Genomic DNA, 17,827 nt, shown 5'->3' with positions numbered 1-17,827 from the left:
AATCCTGTTTCCTTCACTCTCTCATTGTGATCGATTCTAAGAGTGATCCCAATAAAACTCTAACACCATCTTACACCAGGCTCAAGGAGAAGCAACTGGTTATCTCTGACGAATTTCAGCAGCAGCCATCCCCAGAAAAGGCTGCTGCCAGCTGGAGCTGCGATGAATCAGCAGAAGCAGGCGGGTGGGGGTCGGGGGTGGTGGGTAGGGGTGGAGGAGGAGGCAAGCTCTGGCCCTGCAGCTGGCCTTGCAGCCTCCCCTGGGTCACTGCTTTGGCATCTCCATCTCCATCTCAATGTTTATTTCCCAGGGAACTGATCTTTAACACAAAGCAAGTGACTGCAGTCTACCATCTAAAAAACCACTTAACCATAACTGAGTAGAACCAGAATGTCAGGTACTACTAATAATATTCTGCTATACAAACTTACAGAATTTTCACCAAAGAACAAAACAAATGAAGACATCTACAAGTTGATTAAAAGATGCACAAAGTTAGTGAAAGGTGCTGAAGGGCCAGAAGAATCATTTATATGTATGATATTAAAAGCAAAGTTTTAGTGAAATGGAAAGCAAGAAAAAATGACAGATTCAGCCAGCCAAAGAGTATGATTCCCATTTCCAGGAAAAAAAAAAAAAGTGAATACCAAGTATTATATTAAGAACTTTATTTACTAGCAGTGCATGTCCAAAAGAAACTATGTAATATACCTAGATACATATGCAAACAGGTCAATTCAGTTCAGTGCCTCAGTTCAGTTTGACTCTTTGCCACCACATGGAGTGCAGCACCCCAGGCTTCCCTGTTCATCACCAACTCCTGGAGCGTCCAACCATCTCATCCTCTGTTGTCCCCTTCTCCTCCTGCCTTCAATCTTTCCCAGCACCAGAGAAAGATTTTTCCAGTGAGTCAGAACTTTGCATCATGTGGCCAAAATATTGGAGCTCCAACTTCAGCATCAGTCCTTCCAATGAATATTCAGGACTAATTTATATTAGGATTGACTAGTTTGACCTCCTTGGTGTCCAAGGGACTCTCAAGAGTCTTCTCCAACAGTTCGAAAGCATAAGTTCTCCGGTACTCAGCCTTCTTTATAGTCCAACTCTCATATCTACACATGACTACTGGAAAACCATAGCTTTGACTAGACAGACCTTTGTCGACAAAGTAATGTCTCTGCTTTTTAATATGCTGCCTAGGTTGGTCATAGCTTTTCTTCCAAGGAGCAAGCGTCTTTCGATTTCATGGCTGCAGTCATCATCTGCAGTGATTCTGGGCCCCCCCCCCCCAAATAAAGTCTCTCACTGTTTCCATTGTTTCCCCATCTATTTGCCATGAAGTGATGGGACAGGATGCCATGATCTTAGCTTTTTGAATATTGAGTTTTAAGCCAAACTTTTCACTCTCCTATTTCACTTTCATCAAGAGTTCCTCTAGTTCCTCTTCATTTTCTGCCATAAGGGTGGTATCATCCACATATATGAGGTTAATTGATATTTCTCCCTGCAATCTTGATTCCAGCTTGTGCTTCATCCAGCCCAGCATTTCACCTGATGTACTCTGCATATAAGTTAAATAAGTAGGGTGACAATATACAGCATTGACATACTCCTTTCCCTATTTGGAACCAGTCTGTTGTTCCATGTCTGGTTCTAACTCTTGCTTCTTGACCTGCATACAGATTTCTCAGGAGGCAGGTCAGGTGGTCTGGTATTCACACCTCTTGAAGAATTTTCCACAGTTTGTTGTGATCCACACAGTCAAAGGCTTTGGCATAGTCAATAAAGCAGAAGTAGATGTTTTTCTGGAATTCTGTAGCTTTTTCAACGATCCAGCGGATGTTGGCAATTTGGTCTCTGGTTCCTCTGCCTTTTCTAAATCCAGCTTGAATATCAGGAAGTTCAGGATTCATGTACTGTTGAAGCCTGGCTTGGAGAATTTTGAGCATTACTTTGCTAGCATGTGAGGTGAGTGCAATTGTGCAACAGTTTGAACATTCTTTGGTATTGCCTTTCTTTGGGATTGAATGAAAACTGACCTTTTCCAGTCCTGTGGCCACTGCTGAGTTTTCCAAATTTGCTGGCATATTGAGTGGAGCACTTTCACAGCATCATCTTTTAGGATTTGAAACAGCTCAACTGGAATTCCATCATGTACATTAGCTTTGTTCATAGTGATGCTTCTTAAGGCCCATTTGACCTTGCATTCCAGGATGTCTGGCTCTAGGTGAGTGATCACATCATCAAGGTCATCTGGGTCTTGAAGATATTTTTTGTATAGTTATTCTGTGTATTCTTGCCACCTCTTCTTAATATCCTCAGCTTCTGTTAGGTCCATACAATTTCTGTCCTTTATTGTGCTCATCTTTGCATGAAATGTTCCCTTAGTATCTCTAATTTTCTTGAAAAGATCTCTAGTCTTTCCCATTCTATTGTTTTCCTTTATTTCTTTGCATTGATAACCGAGGAAGGCTTTCTTATCTCTCCTTGCTATTTTTTGGAACTCTGCATTGCCTTTAGCTTCTCTTCTGTTCTCAGCTATTTGTAAGACCTCCTCAGACAACCATTTTGCCTTTTTGCATTTCTTTTTCTTGGGGATGGTCTTGATCACTGCCTCCTATCCAATGTTGTGAACCTCTATAGTTCTTCAGGCACTCTATCAGATCTAATCTCTTGAATCTATTTGTCACTTTCACTGTATAATCGTAAGGGATTTGATTTAGGTCATACCTGAATGGTCTAGTGGTTTTCCCTACTTTCTTCAATTTAAATCTGAATTTTGCAATAAGGAGTTCTTGATCTGAGCCACAGTCAGCTGCCGGTCTTGTTTTAGCTGCCTGTATAGAGAGTCTCCCGGAGAAGGCAATGGGAACCCACTCCAGTGTTGTTGCCTGGAGAATTTCAGGGATGGGGTAGCCTGGTGGGCTGCCGTCTATGGGGTCGCACAGAGTCGGACACGACTGAAGCGACTTAGCAGCAGCATAGAGCGTCTGCATCTTCAGCTGCAAAGAATATAATCAATCTGATTTCAGTCCACTGGAGAAGGAAATGGCAAACCACTTCAGTATTCTTGCCTTGAGGACCCCATGAACACAGGTCAGTTAACTTCTAAAAACATTACTATCCCCAACTTAACAGGAACAGTCGTGTTGGAAAGGAGGGAAGAAGTAGAATCCAGAAAAGAGCAGAGGGCGAATAGGGAATTAGCTCCTCTGCCGGCCCTTCTCTGGGTTGACCTCTGCCCGCAGGATTCACCTCGCAGTTAAGCCTCTCGAATGGGGTTTCCTGCCTCTTTTCACAGTTGCCCAGCCCCGGCCTCCGCCCCTCCCATCCCCAAGGTTCTTTCGCGCCCGCTGCCGCAGCCTGTCCGTCGGGCGCCACCACGTGTTTGATAACCAACACTGCAACACCAAGACTCACATTCCTGCGCTCGGAGCCGGATACCTGGGGCTGCGGATTTCGGGTGGCGGGGCCGGTAAAACCACCCAGAGGCCAGGCGGCGACAGGGTTCAGGTTCATGGGATTCGAGGCTTCCGAGGGAAGCTTTAGGATCTCCAAGAGTAGAGAGGAATCTGGATCTTGCGCGCCGGAGTCGAGTCCTTCGAGGCCTCTGGAGGCTTCGTGGTCGTTTCCGTGATGCACCCGTCGCGGTCTCTGCCTAAGGACGTAGGCCTGAATCTTCTTGGGTCAGAATCCGAAGTTTGAGAGACCTTTTAGTTTTTCCGGAAGAAGGACACTTTCTTGAGGCAGAATGAGAAGCTTTTTCATCCATTTTCTCGGCCACTGAGGAAAGACGAGAAAAAGAATGGAAGCAACTCACTCTTCTCACCGTAAACTGCAAAACAATGCTGTTTAAGTGTCGTTTGTAATTTGAAGGGCGAGCACATTATCCTGGCCGGTTAGCTCAGTTGGTTAGAGCGTGGTGCTAATAACGCCAAGGTCGCGGGTTCGATCCCCGTACGGGCCAAGGTTGTCTTTGATTTTTGTTCTTAAAGATGGCATTGGAACCTCTTTGCAGAGAAGGAGGGCCTGCAAACTTCCTTGCTAGTGGGTTCTAGAACCTGCTTAGGCGGAGTGAACAGATCCCACTCCAAATAACAAAGCAGAACGATAGCAGAGACCTGGCAGCTAAAAGGTACAACAGAGGGCCTTTCTTTCTTTATTTCATTTCGTTTTGTTTTCCGTAAGGAAACTGTTTCTTGGAGAGAAAAAAAAAATCAGAGGAAAAAGAGAGAGGAAAAAAAAAAATCAATGTCTCTAGGGTGTTTGCTCTCAATATATCTCCTTTCCTTATTGGGGAACCAAGAGAAGGAAGTGAATCACTAAATAATACAGTAAAATTGCTAGAAAGAATTGCCCTGCAATAATAATACAGTGCACGTGGCTGATGCTCAGAGTTTTCCTTACCTGGGATAGGAGTTTTCAGATCCATGTCACATATTCACTATTAGTGGTGAGATTAATATTAATTGAAATTGAAGCAATTAATATCCTGGGGTATAAATCAAGATGCTACAAAGTTGGCTTTTAGAATAGGAGGGTCCTCAGACTATGGCCATCCACTAAGAAAATGATAAACACCGATTTTAAGGAGCAGTTTAGTGACAATGAGAAGGAAGTTCCGTAAGGTTAAATCATCAGAATGCTGACTCTAAACTCTGTCCTCGGTTATTTGTAAAACGAGAATGATTGTAGTATTCACCTCATAAATTAGTTATGTTTAAATATGTTAATTCATTTAAAACACATAAGTAGTCTTTGGTCCACAATAATGGCTAAATAAGATTTTATTTACACCTGTGATATCTAAATAGAAAGTTCTGAAAAACTAGAACTGAAGTATTGCATAGCAACCTTAAAAAACAGGTCCATTTTATTCTCACACCACATTCATTCCCAAATTCAATGTATATTTTTTTTCTACTTGTCCTAAGCATCAGCTCATTTTTTTTTCCACCTCAGACCTAGTTTCTCATTTGTTCATGGAAAGCTTTATTCATTACTATTCCCTGGGTTCATGTAGATATTTTTCACATTGAGTTTTTTTCTAGCTCATTATTAAGGTCATATGCCTTTCATTTATCACTAGCATTACATTTCCATTATTTGCTCTCGGAAGGAAGCTTTTAATTTTTTCTCAGGGATGGATGTTTGGATGGATGGATTATTTTAATTAAATTGTTCTTTAAAAATACTGCTGGTATTTATTCTTATTCATTCTTATTCTTCAAGCACTTATTCTCTTCATTCCCAAAGAGTCTGCAGGTAGAAAAACTCTTTTCCTTCTCTCACCATCTATTACTGCGGTCTCCAATATGCAAATATATCAAAGTCCTTACTATCAAATGTTCCAATTTGCCATTTTCATTAAAAATGGTTTTTGTACTTGTTACAAAAGAGTTTGCATTACAAAATGCATTTGCATTGGTTCCAAGAAGGCATGTTCTGAAAGGCAATGTTCATACTTGACCCTGATAGACTTTTTTCTTTTGTTTCCCTTTAACAGAAGTGGACCAGTATACATAGGACTGATATTCCCATTTGTGATAAATTCTAGAAGGTCAATACAATCAAAACATTAAGGAAGAATAGTAATTTATATGAGGGCCAGTTAGCTCAGTTGGTTAGAGCATGGTGCTAATAACACCAAGGCTGTGGGTTCGATCCCCGTACAGGCCACTTTTTAAGTCTAACTGGGATGACCACTTTTTAAGTCTAACTGGGATGACCAACAATGTGAAAGAATAGAACCAAGTTTAACCAGTTTGTCAGCATTACGCTTAGGCTGCCTAATCTTACAGCTGTCTTTAATATTGCAGCCTGAAGCACCTTGGGCAAAATGTTCTTTGCTCTTAACACAAAGGAAAAGCATAACCTCTCCTCTCAATCATTAAAGTGTGATTATGACAATTTAGATCTGCCCACCTCTGAACCTATAACAGCTAGCAGGGGAATGCTTTTGCTTATCGATTTAAACCTAAATTTGTAAATCAATCATCTATAAAGGCATACATGCATGCATGCTAAATCGATTCAGTAGTGTCCGACTCTCTGTGACCCCATAGACGGAAGCCCACCGTCTAGGCTCCCCCGTCCCTGGGATTCTCCAGGCAAGAACACTGGAGTGGGTTGCCATTTCCTTCTCCATTGCATGAAAGTGAAAAGTGAAAGTGAAGTCGCTCAGTCGTGTCTGACTCTTAGTGACCCCATAGACTGCAGCCTACCAAGCTCCTCGATCCATGGGATTTTCCAGGCAAGAGTACTGGAGTGGGGTGCCATTGCCTTCTCCCTATAAAGGCATAGAATTTACATATTCATCTTAGACTACTCATAAATTGCCCTGGAACTTAAAATGGGGGTAGAGTCTCCTGAGTTCTTCAATTTATGCGTATGAATGATGGATATAAAGGAAAAAGGGTGAAATGGATACCAGGTAGCAACCATGACCAGTAGTAAAGATTTCTCACTCTACACCTCTGTAACCCTGTTGCAATGTGCCTCCTGTACACTAAACCTGCAGCAGTAAAATCTCCAGTTCTCAGATCTCGTCACTAGGACTTCCTGTGTCACACAGCTTTTGCTGAGCAGATGTGCTTATGTAAGACTCAGTTCAGTTCAGTCGTGTCCCGACTCTTTGCGACCCCGTGGACTGCAGCATGCCAGGCTTCCCTGTCCATCACCAGCTCCTGGAGTTTACTCAAACTCATGTCCATCAAGTCGGTGATGACATCCAGCCATCTCACCCTCTGTCGTCCCCTTCTCCTCCTGCCTTCAATCTTTCCCAGCATCAGGGTCTTTTCTAAGAAGTCAGTTCTTCACATCAGGTGACCAAAGTATTGGAGTTTCAGCTTCAGCATCAGTCCTTCCAATGAATATTCGAGACTGATTTCCTTTAGGATGGACTGGTTGGATCTCCCTGCTGTCCAAGGGACTCTCAAGAGTCTTCTCCAACACCACACTTCAAAAGCATCAATTCTTTGGCACTCAGCTTTCTTTATACTCCAACTCTCACACCCATACATGACTACTGGAAAAACCAAAGCTTTGACTAGACAGACCTTTGTCGACAAAGTAATGTCTCTGCTTTTTAATATGCTGTCTCGGTTGGTCATAGCTTTTCTTCCAAGGAACAAGTGTCTTTTAATTTCATGGCTGTAGTCACCATCTGCAGTAATTTTGGATCCCCCCAAAATAAAGTCTCTCACTGTTTCCATTGTTTCTCCATTTATTTGCCATGAAGTGACAGGACCAGATGCCATGATCTTAGTTTTCTGAATGTTGAGTTTTAAGTCAACTTTTTCACTAGCCTCTTTCACTTTCCTCAAGAGGCTCTTTCATTTTCTGCCAGAAGGGTGGTGTCATCTGCATATCTAAGGTTATTGATAATTCTTCTGGCAATCTTGATTCTAGCTTGTGCTTCATCCAGTCCAGCATTTCACACGATGTACTCTGCATAGACTTCAAATAAGCAGAGTGGGTGACAATATTGTATATTGACGTATTCCTTTCCCGATTTAGAACCAGTCTGTTGTTCCATGTACAGTTCTGCTGCTTCTTGACCTGCATATAGATTTCTCAGGAGGCAGGTAAGGTGGTCTGGTATTCCTACCTCTTGAAGAATTTCCCACAGTTTGCTGTGATGCACACAGCCAAAGGCTTTGGCATAGTCAATGAAGCCGAAGTAGATGTTGTTCTGGAATTCTCTTGCTTTTTCGATGACCCAACGGATGTTGGCAATTTGATCTCTGGTTCCTCTTCTTCTTCTAAATCCAACTTGAACATCTGGAAGTTCATGGTTCACATACTGTTGAAGCCTGGCTTGGAGAATTTTGAGTATTACTTTGCTAGCATGTGAAATGAGTGCAATTGTGAGGCAGTTTGCATATTCTTTAGCATTGCCTTTCTTTGGGATTGGAATGAAAACTGGCCTTTTCCAGTCCTGTAGCCACTGCTGGGTTTTCCAAATTTGCTGGCATATTGAGTGCAGCACTTTCACAGCATCATCTTTCAGGATTTGAAATAGTTCCATTGAAATTCCATAACCTCTATTAGCTTTGTTCATAATGATGCTACCTAAGGCCCACTTGACTTTGCAGTATAAGACTGGGAGAAATGAATGTTGTGAGATAAAGGCTGAATAGCTCTTCTGACATATGTCAACATAAATAAAGAGGTAAACTGAGACAAGTTCAAATTACCAAAAATAGAGTTTATTCAAGAATAGCAAAGGAATTACAATTCAGGAAACTCATGATATATAGCAAGATAGGTCTATTGAGGTTTTTAAGGTGGTTGTATTTATGATCAAGAATGCAAAGAGGGGCAAGTCCAGTCAGATTAGAGGCTACTCATTGATTAGGAGATAAGTCTCTGTCTTCTGTAAATTAGGCATTTTAGGGGAAATAAGTCTCTTCACTCTTACCTCCCAATGTTCAGAGGGTGAATATGTGACATTTCATTTCATATCCTCTGGTTTGATTTTAGCTTGAAATCCTTTCACACATGCAAGGTTGTTGCGGGTATTTTGGTTTGTGTGCAGCTACTGTCTAGGATTTTGTGGAACCAGAAGTGGCAGCAGTAAGATTTCTACGGAAGCATTTTCATGGCTGAGTGCTTCTGGCAGTGTCGCGTAATATATACTTGATTCTGGTCTCCAAGAAACTCTGTGAATGCATAAGAAATCCCTTTTAATTTTACCTTATTTGTGTGGATTCTATCTTCTGCATCTAAGATCCCTGATTAGTTAACAACATTGTATGGTGCAGTTATGGTAAATCTATACAGCGGGAAATAAAGGCCAAAGTAATGCAGTTACTCCTTCATGGACTGTGATCGTTTTACTCATCTTTCTGATTGATAAATATCATATTTCTCTTTTTTCTTTCCTGTGCTATTTCAGAGCCATAATAATCTTTCCTCTTTACCCATTCCACTGATTATGATCCTTGTTTCTCCTTTTATATTTCTATTCCTGTCCACATTCCTTGATTTTCTTTCTTCTTCAGTACTCCATTCTAGTACCCTTACCTACCATTACCACTATCTGAGAGACCTTCTCATTTCTACCTCTTTCCTACTGTTCTACTCTTTCATTCACATGAACTTCATACCCAGATATCAGCTTTCCCAAGACAACTTTTCTGGACCAGGCCTGTTGGAAGTTTGTTGCCAAATCTTTGATGATGACATAATGCTTCAAGTGATCTATGTTCAAGGTCTTGATAACTTATGCACCTTAGATAAAAGATGCCTGAGAATTCTCACTCCAGCCCTCCTTGTTACTCACATATGATTTTATAATATGTTATATAATATATTTATAAAATATACAAAACTGGTAAAGTTTGAACAATGATTGGATACTTGATGATCTTATTTTTGGTATTATTTTTAGATGTGATAATGATATTGTGATTATGTTTTTCAAAAGCAACCTCATTCTTAGAGATACTTAAGTTTCAGCCTTTTGTCAGTCATGTAGGAGCTGCGCAAAAGGAAAGAATCAGTAATACTGATTCTCTATTTAAAATATTGATATTGTATTCATTATAGTTTTTTGCACTAATTTTTACTTTAAAAATACTTTCAAATGTTATTGTCTCTATTGCAAAGCTTTTTGGAAGTCTAAATTTTGTGCCTGAGGCAAGCGTCTAACTCAGCTTAGTCTGGGCTGTGTTAAATTTATCAGTGACACAGGTCTGAGATTCATGCAATGTGTCTGAAGGAATGAGGGCTGGGTTATAGGTTAATAACATTGCCATAAGTTGATAGACAGGTACATCGAATTAATGGTTCTATTCTTTTTTTGCATATATACTTTTGAAGTTTTCCCAAACGATTTCTCTGTCAAACCTTCCCAACCCATTTAGAAGGCAGGGCCTAGAACAGAGAAAAGGCACAGGAAGCTGTGGAAATAACCACAGAGATGCAGAAACCTCCCACGGTCCTAGAGGGGACCTGGAAATAAGGCCAGTGAAAGTAAACCATCCTGTCTCTCTATTCTACCCCAGAGGCGTAAGCGTTCGCGTTCTTGTTTTCCTGGCAGCAGGCTTCCGCGATCTCGGGAACAAACGCCCTGGATCTCGTGCCCAAGCAAGACTGCCTGGACCTTCCAGGCAGATAGAGAAGGACCAGGCTTCGCAGCCTCTGATCTGACAAAGGCAGGACTTTGGTAAATGTCTAGACACCGAAGTCTGGACTAGAGTTGTTCCCCGTGGCGCATGTTCTTGCCCAGAAGCAGCAGTTTGCAAAAAAATCAGGAGATGTCAGCGGGCAAGGATGAAGGTAAGTAAGTTTCGGCGCTTTATCCCCGGACCCCAACACAACCCCCGCGGGTTTAGGAGCTGAACCTAATCGAAGATTAAGCAGAGACGTATCTGGCGCGAGAGCAGATGGCATAGGCCTGGACGCTCCCTATCAGCAAAGTCCATCCGGAAGCGGCCTGCCGTGTGGACGGTAATAGGTAGCGAGTCTTGGTTTGTGGGTGTGGTTGTGAGGGGCGGACACATGCAGGGAGAGATTCAGGCGCTTGAGCTACTGGTGCTAGAGAGATCACGTGCTCTAGATAATGATACGTAGTGGAGAACCGTTACCCGGAAGACAGAAATGTTGCGACTGTGTCAGGCGCACTGTTTGATAATTCTGGACATTAAATAAATATGAGATGTGTAGTGGTTAGGGGGTAGGGGAGGGGTTAGTCATCAGAAAATAGCAGTGCATCTACACAGCCAGCCTGCTTTCACCTTAGAACCGCTTGGCTTTTAAATTTCCCAGGTAATGCCAGTGTGCACTGGGCTACTGTCCGATCCAAGAAGTGCATCTGACTCTTTGTTCTTCTGGGCAGAAACCATTCTTCTAACACTGTCTAGTCGAAGCCGTGAGGCCTAACTGGCGCTTAATTTGTGTACAGAGGTTCTCAGAAGGAAATTTATCAGAAGGGTACTGAGTCCAACACTTGGATAATACAAGGAATGAGTAGAGCGAGTTCTCATTTTATCCTACTTAATCTGAGGCACTCAGCAGTATTTTTTTTTCTATGTTTAAGCATATTTTTCTTCAATTAAAAAAAAACCCAAGATCATTTTGTAGTTTAAAAATCAGAGATGGTTGAAGATATGGTTGAAGATATATTAGCCCGCAAGTTTCAGCCAGGTTGTGGCATGTGTCACAATTTCTTTTCAAGGCTGAATATGCTTCCATTGCATGCCTGTGCCACGTTTTGTATATCCATTTATTCACTGATGGGCACTTGGATTGCATTCACCTTTTGGCAATTGTGAATAATGCTGGTATTGCATATGAGTGGACAAATATTTCTGCAACACCCTGCTTTAAGTTCTTTGTGAGTGTATACCCAGAAGTGGAATGGCTGGATCACGTAATTGTACTTTTAATTTTTTGAGAAACTTCCATACTGTTTTCCATAGCAATTGCCCCATTTTACAGTTCCACCAACAATATGCAAGAATTCCAATTTCTCCTTCTTCTTGCCAACACGTGATATTTTCTGAGTTTTTTGATAGTAGCCAATATAGATGTGAGGTGGTACCGCTGTGGGTTTGATTTGCATATGCCTAATGATTAGTGTCATCACGCATCTTTTCCTGTGCTTATTGCCATTAGTATATCTTTTTTGGAGAAATGTTTGTTCAAGTTCCTTTCCCATTTTTCAATCAAGTTTTTTGTATGTGATTTTTTAAAAGATTGAATAATCTCTTGGATCTGCTATTTTTTGTAGTAGTGATAGATAAAAGAGAAGGTATGCTCAGAAATACATCTTCCATCATGTTCCGTTCTTCTGGCTTTTTGAATATGTGTGTATAAAGAAGGATTCTTGTTTTCTAGATGGACGAGGTGGAGAGAGAGTACAATCCCAGGCAGCAGAATTGTAAACAAATGCAGGTCTGAGAAATAGCCTGCTGACCTTTGCTAAAGTGTATAGCAACAGGAGGTAAGTCTGGAGAGAAAGAGCTTCATAGATCTTGTAGGAGACTTAGAGGTGCATCTTGTAGTCTAATGTCATCCACTAGAACTTTGCATAATGGTAGAAATGTCCTACATCTGTGTTGTCCACCATGGTAGTCACTGGCTACCTGTGTCTGTTGAATACTTGAAGTGTGGCTAGTACTGTTGAGTCTGTTTTACTGAATGTTGATTAATTTTATTAGCTCCATTCACATGTGGAGAACTTCTGGAAACATTTTTTAAAAGCAAGTGACTTCTCTAAAAAATAAATTATGAAAGGGAGGGTCTGTGACTTGGCTGGCATGCTCCATCAACTCTACCCTCTGCTCCTTTTCTCTTCTCTCTTCCTATCTGGAATTCAGACAAGACTCCTGGAGGAACAGCAGCTATTCTCAGTCTATGGTAATGAAAGCCACTGAGCAAAGACAATTGAGCAAAGAAGACAGAAGGAGCCTGGGAACTTCATGGCACTCTTGACCAGTGGTGCCAGCCCTGGATGATTGACCTCAGGACCTCTTGTTAAATGACATGTGCTAACTCCTTTCTGTTTAACCCACTGCAGTAAAATTTTCTTTTGCAGTGAATCAAATTCTAACTGATGATATGGCTAATGTGTGTTAGTACCTGCTTTGGGCCAGTGGACTTATAAGAATTTTTAGGTACTAACTTTTTTTTAAAGGACATATATATTTTTAAAATTGATTTATTTTTTAATTGAAGGATAATTGCTTTATGTACTAACATTTTTAATCCACACAGTAAATGACTTTATGAGATAGATGAAAGGAGCAAGCAGCATTAGTGTCACCTGGAAATTTGTTAGAAATGCAGGTTTGGGGGCCTGACCCCAGACCTCCTCAGGCAGAATCCCTGGGAACAGGGCCTGCAGTCTGTGTTTTAACAAACCCTCCAGGTGATTCTAGTGTCTACTCAAGTTTGACAACTTTATAGATAGGGTATTTTTACTGTCCCCATTTTACAGGTAAGTAGACTGAGCTGAATTTAAGTCACTTGCCCAATGTCACACAACTAGTAAGACTAACTCCTAAGTCTTTGTTTATAGCCACTGTGTGACATCACATGTTAAGAATTCTTGCTCTAGAGTAGTAGCCTTCAAAATTTGAAAGCATACCCCTTTGAAAAATTATGTACCCCTTGTACATTTTTAGACCAGCATCTAAAAATTTCAAATCATAAGTTCAAACAGTTGTAAAGAATGTAATTTCCAGTACATTGTAATTTGTGGCATTTAAAAAATATCACTCTTCTAAATGAATCTAAATACCGTAGTGAATATTTGGTTAATGGATTTGGTTTGGTTAATCTATTAAAAAATTTTTTTCTTTAACATTTGACATTTTATATCCTCTCTATTGTATTTAGACTTATATTTTCATTCCCCCACTCCACAAAAATACATTGTATTGTAACATGGTTGTTTTATTATCTATTCTGTTGTACTTCTTCTCTGTATGACTAGATAGCTTTGAGTTAACAATTTGTTTCCTGCATTGTTATTGCAGTTTTTGTTACAGCAAATCACTGTGAGTGTATTAATATCTTGATAAGTTATAAACATAAAATAAAATTGAATTGCAAACTCATCTCTTAATGACATGGATGGGACTAGTATTTTCTAATTTGTGTATCCGTGGATGAGTAGTCCTGTTGCAAGACTGATGTTGCAAGGTTCAACATCAGTTTTATGTCTATTTAATTATTAGAGATATGAGCTAATTAAGTAGTTAGGAATTAAAGGAGTTTTGAAATATGAATGCAATTCTAATTTTTCTAACCCCTATATCACATGCTAAAACCACATTATCATTAAAGTTTTCTGTTAGTCTATTGTTGACAACTGGGTTGGACCTTCTTTCATGTTTGAAGGCACAGTTCAGTTCAGTTCAGTCTCTCAGTCATGACTCTTTGCAACCCCATGGACTGGAGCAGGCCAGGCTTTCCTGTCCATCACCAACTCCCAGAGCTTGCTCAAACTCATGTCCATCGAGTTGGTGATGCCATCCAACCATCTCATCCTCTATTGTCCCCTTCTCTTTCTGCTTTCAATCTTTCCTAACATCAGGGTCTTTTCCAGTGAGTCAGTTCTTAGCATCAGGTGGCCAAAGTGTTGGAGTTTCAGCTTCAGCATCAGTCTTTCCAATGAATATTAAGGGCTGATTTCCTTTAGGATTGACTGGTTGGATCTCTTTGCAGTCCAAGGGACTCTCAAGAGTCTTCTGCAACACCACAGTTCAAAAGCATCAATTCTTCTGTGCTCAGCTTTCTTTATAGTCCAACTCTCACATCCATACATGAATATTGGGAAAACCATTGCTTTGACTAGATGGACCTTTGTTGGCAAAGTAATGTCTCTGCTTTTTAATATGCTGTCTAGCTTGGTCATAGCTTTTCTTCCAAGGAGCAAGTGTCTTTTAATTTCATGGCTGCAGCCACCATCTGCAGTCATTTTGGAGCCCAAGAAAAGAAAGTCTCTCACTGTTTCCATTGTCTCCCCATCTATTTGCATTGAAGTGGTGGGACCGGATGCCATGATGTTTGTTTTTTGAATGTTGAGTTTTAAGCCAACCTTTTCACTCTTCTCTTTCACTTTCAGGAGGCTCTTTAATTCCTCTTCATTTTCTGCTGTAAGGGTGCTGTCGTCTGCATGTCTGAGGTTATTGATATTTCTCCCGGCAATCTTGATTCCAGCTTGTGCTTTATCCAGCCCAGCATTTCACATGATGTATGTACTTTCTACATGTAAGTTAAATAAGCAGGGTGATAGCATACAGCCTTGACATACTCCTTTCCCAATTTGGAACCAGTCTGTTGTTACATGTCTGGTTCTAAGTGTTGCTACTTGACCTGTATACAGATTTCTCAGGAGGCAGGTCAGGTGGTCTGGCACTCCCATCTCTTTAAGAATTTTCCACAGTTTGTTGTGATCCACACAGCCAAGGACTTTGGTGTCATCAATGAAGCAGAAGTTGATGTTTTTCTGGAATTCTCTTACTTTTTCTATGATCCAGTGGATGTTGGCTATTTTATCTCTAATTCCTCTGTGTTTTCTAAATCCAGCTTGAGCATCTGAAAGTTCTCAATTCAGGTACTATTAATGCCTGGCTTGGAGAATTTTGAACATTACTTTGCTAGCGTGTGAAATGAGTGCAATTGTGTGGTAGTTCGAACATTCTTTGGCATTGCCTTTCTTTGGAATTGGAGTGAAAACTGACCTTTTCCAGTCCTGTGGCCATTGTTGAGTTTTCCACATTTGCTGGCATATTGAGTGGAGCACTTTCCCAGCATCCTCTTTTAGGATTTGAAATAGCTCAGCTTGAATTCCTTCACCTCAAGAAACTATCTGAGTCTGCAAAAGAATTTTGTTAGTCAGTCTTTAAAGACATTCCCTTTCTTACTGGTAGCATTACTTAGAGTCATTTTGTCAGATGCTTTGAGTAGGCTTTGTGTCTTGGGGAAATAAGACGAGTATGCTATCGGATGGTTGAAAGTTATCTCCTTTTTCTTAGTGGGAGAAGAGTTGTGAGAAAAGAAGGTGGGAAAACACAGAGTTTTCAGGCAGGTCAGTCCTAAATGAATCCACATACATGTCCAAGGTCAGGAAAATGATTCCTTATGTCCATTTATTCCCAGGGATATACATACTCTAGTTTTAAAACTAAAGGATACTAACTGATACTTCTTAAAATTACTATTGGCAGGTCTCTTCCTCTATCCAGAAGCCTGGGAGGGTGGGAACTTAGCCCCCCTCCACCACCAGTGCTGCATACTTCATGTCAAAATGCATGCTACAAGTAGTTTAAGGAATCAGTTGGTAGCTATTTTTACTTTATGTGTTAGATGTGAAATTAATACCTATAATACATAACATATATAACAGGGAACATATGCTTATATTAATCTAAAATACCAATATGAGTTTCCAGGTATCCATAGAGATGAAACGTGAGGGTCACTGAAAGCGTCAGTAGCAGGACCCCAAGAAAGGGACAGAAAGAACACAGGTGGAGAGTGGCCCCCCAGAGGCACCTGACACAATTCAATTTTCTGTTATAACATTTCCAGCTTCACATTTTACATTATGTACTTTAAAAAAATAAACAAATAGAAATCTATTAGTTTTCTGTTGCCGCATAACAAGTTATCATAGTTTAGCAGATTATAACAATGCCCCAGTATCTACTCAGATTTCTGTAAGTAAGAAGTGTGAGCACTAGGTAGCTGAGTTCTCTGCTACCTAGGATTTAATGAGGCTGAAATCATACATGGGGCTGCATTCTAAGCTCTCACGGTGATGGTAGCATCCCTGCATTCTTGGTGTTGGCTGGGGGTTCTCAGCTCCCGCTGGCTACCTTCATTCTGTTGGCCCCCTCCATCTTCAAAGCCAGCAACAGAAATTCTCACTTCGAATCCCTCAATTCCTCTCACACTTACAATCTCTGACTTCAGAAGGAGTCCAGTCCCTTTTGAGGGCTCGCCTAAGTAGGTCAGGCTCACTCCTGATTATCTTCCTTTTTTAAAGTCAATGGTGCTATGTAGCATACCCTAATCATATTCACAGTATGAGGGGTTGTGCAGGACTTGTACATCAGAGGGAGGGCATCTGTGTTACCACTGAATTCTGCCTACCTCAAGAAACAACAACAGAGGTTGGATTTGAGTAGAAATTGCCAGCAGCCCCCACTGACTGGAGGAATTTAATCAACTCAGATACAACAGGTTCAGACCTTCTGTGTGGCAGAGATGGGAATGGCATGGTGATTTCAGATCTCATTTGAGTCTCTTGTGAAGGAAAGTATATAATTTAACTTCGGTAGGGATGGAACTTGGACATTGGTGTCATCAGCATTATAACCTAAACTACTTTGCAAACCAACCACTAGGAGATTGCTGTGTTTTCTTTTCAGAAAGTTTCAATATAAGTAAAATCTTTGTTCCCTGGAATCTCATTTCAGAAAAAACAAACTTTTCACTCACTCTTTCTCTACCCCATCCGAGGGAAAGAAACAAGAATATCCACTTTCATTAACGACGAGTCTTGCCTCTCCATGGAAACTTGGTGTTTCTCAAACCAGCTTATTCAGATAAGTTCTCAGGAGGAGCTTCCTTCCTCTTCCCAGGACGACCAGGAGCAAACACAATGCTAATGACTCTAACTTGAAACCCGAGGAAGCTCATGAAAATGACCCGCTGAGCTGTCTAACTCCATTGGGGTTAGAGAACTATGAAATGCAGAATCTAAGTGTTTGATCTCAAAACATGAGCAATTTAACTATCAGGACAATTTTTATCTGATTTATGGTTTTCTTTTAAAGACAGCTATAAAGGAAGAGTGTGAGTTTCTTTTAAGGAGGAAGGAAACTAACCTGCAGAGTGGCAAAGATAATATGGGTATTTAGAGTGGCAAAGAGCCCTTCTTAATTTGCCAGCCCTTAATATATTATCTTTTCATTCTTCAACTGTCTTCCATGAAGTAGGGATTATTATCCCCATTTAACACATGAAGAACTTGAGGCTCAGAGAGTTGGTGGGAAAGCCAGAATTAGAGTATATGATTGTTGAGTTTTAAAGTCTATGCTCTTTCAAATCATCTTGAAGATGCCAGACTTCTGGTCCTCTGGATTTTAAAGAGAAGAGAATTTAATATGCTGGAATTTCAATCATTGGAGATAATATGGGTATTCAATAATGGTGCTGGGGTCACTGGTAATCCTCTGGAAATGAAATAGAGTTGGACTGATACCTCACATATTAAGACAGAAAAAAATAAAATATATCGGAGATCTAAGTTTAAAAAGAAGTAAGGGACATTCTAGAAAAAATGAGTTATTTTGTTACTCTTGTT

At 40.6% G+C, this 17,827-nt stretch overlaps 1 long non-coding RNA gene and 2 other non-coding genes across 3 annotated transcripts; all 3 read left to right on the top strand.

Annotated features, from left to right (window-relative positions):
- The first annotated feature begins 3,893 nt into the window (after positions 1 to 3,893).
- On the top strand, positions 3,894 to 3,967 carry TRNAI-AAU (transfer RNA isoleucine (anticodon AAU)). The gene has a single exon. It is a non-coding gene; the product is annotated as a tRNA-Ile (tRNA).
- A 1,638-nt stretch (positions 3,968 to 5,605) lies between these two features.
- TRNAI-AAU (transfer RNA isoleucine (anticodon AAU)) lies at positions 5,606 to 5,679 on the top strand. The gene has a single exon. It is a non-coding gene; the product is annotated as a tRNA-Ile (tRNA).
- A 4,237-nt stretch (positions 5,680 to 9,916) lies between these two features.
- LOC138425658 (uncharacterized) lies at positions 9,917 to 13,568 on the top strand. The gene is made up of 3 exons (XR_011251291.1): positions 9,917 to 10,284; positions 11,845 to 11,950; positions 12,327 to 13,568. It is a non-coding gene; the product is annotated as an uncharacterized lncRNA (long non-coding RNA).
- The last annotated feature ends 4,259 nt before the right edge of the window (positions 13,569 to 17,827 follow it).

Source organism: Ovis canadensis, chromosome 20, assembly GCF_042477335.2.
Source record: "Ovis canadensis isolate MfBH-ARS-UI-01 breed Bighorn chromosome 20, ARS-UI_OviCan_v2, whole genome shotgun sequence".
Classification (NCBI taxonomy): domain Eukaryota; kingdom Metazoa; phylum Chordata; class Mammalia; order Artiodactyla; family Bovidae; genus Ovis; species Ovis canadensis.
This window is presented reverse-complemented; position numbering and strand designations above follow the sequence as displayed.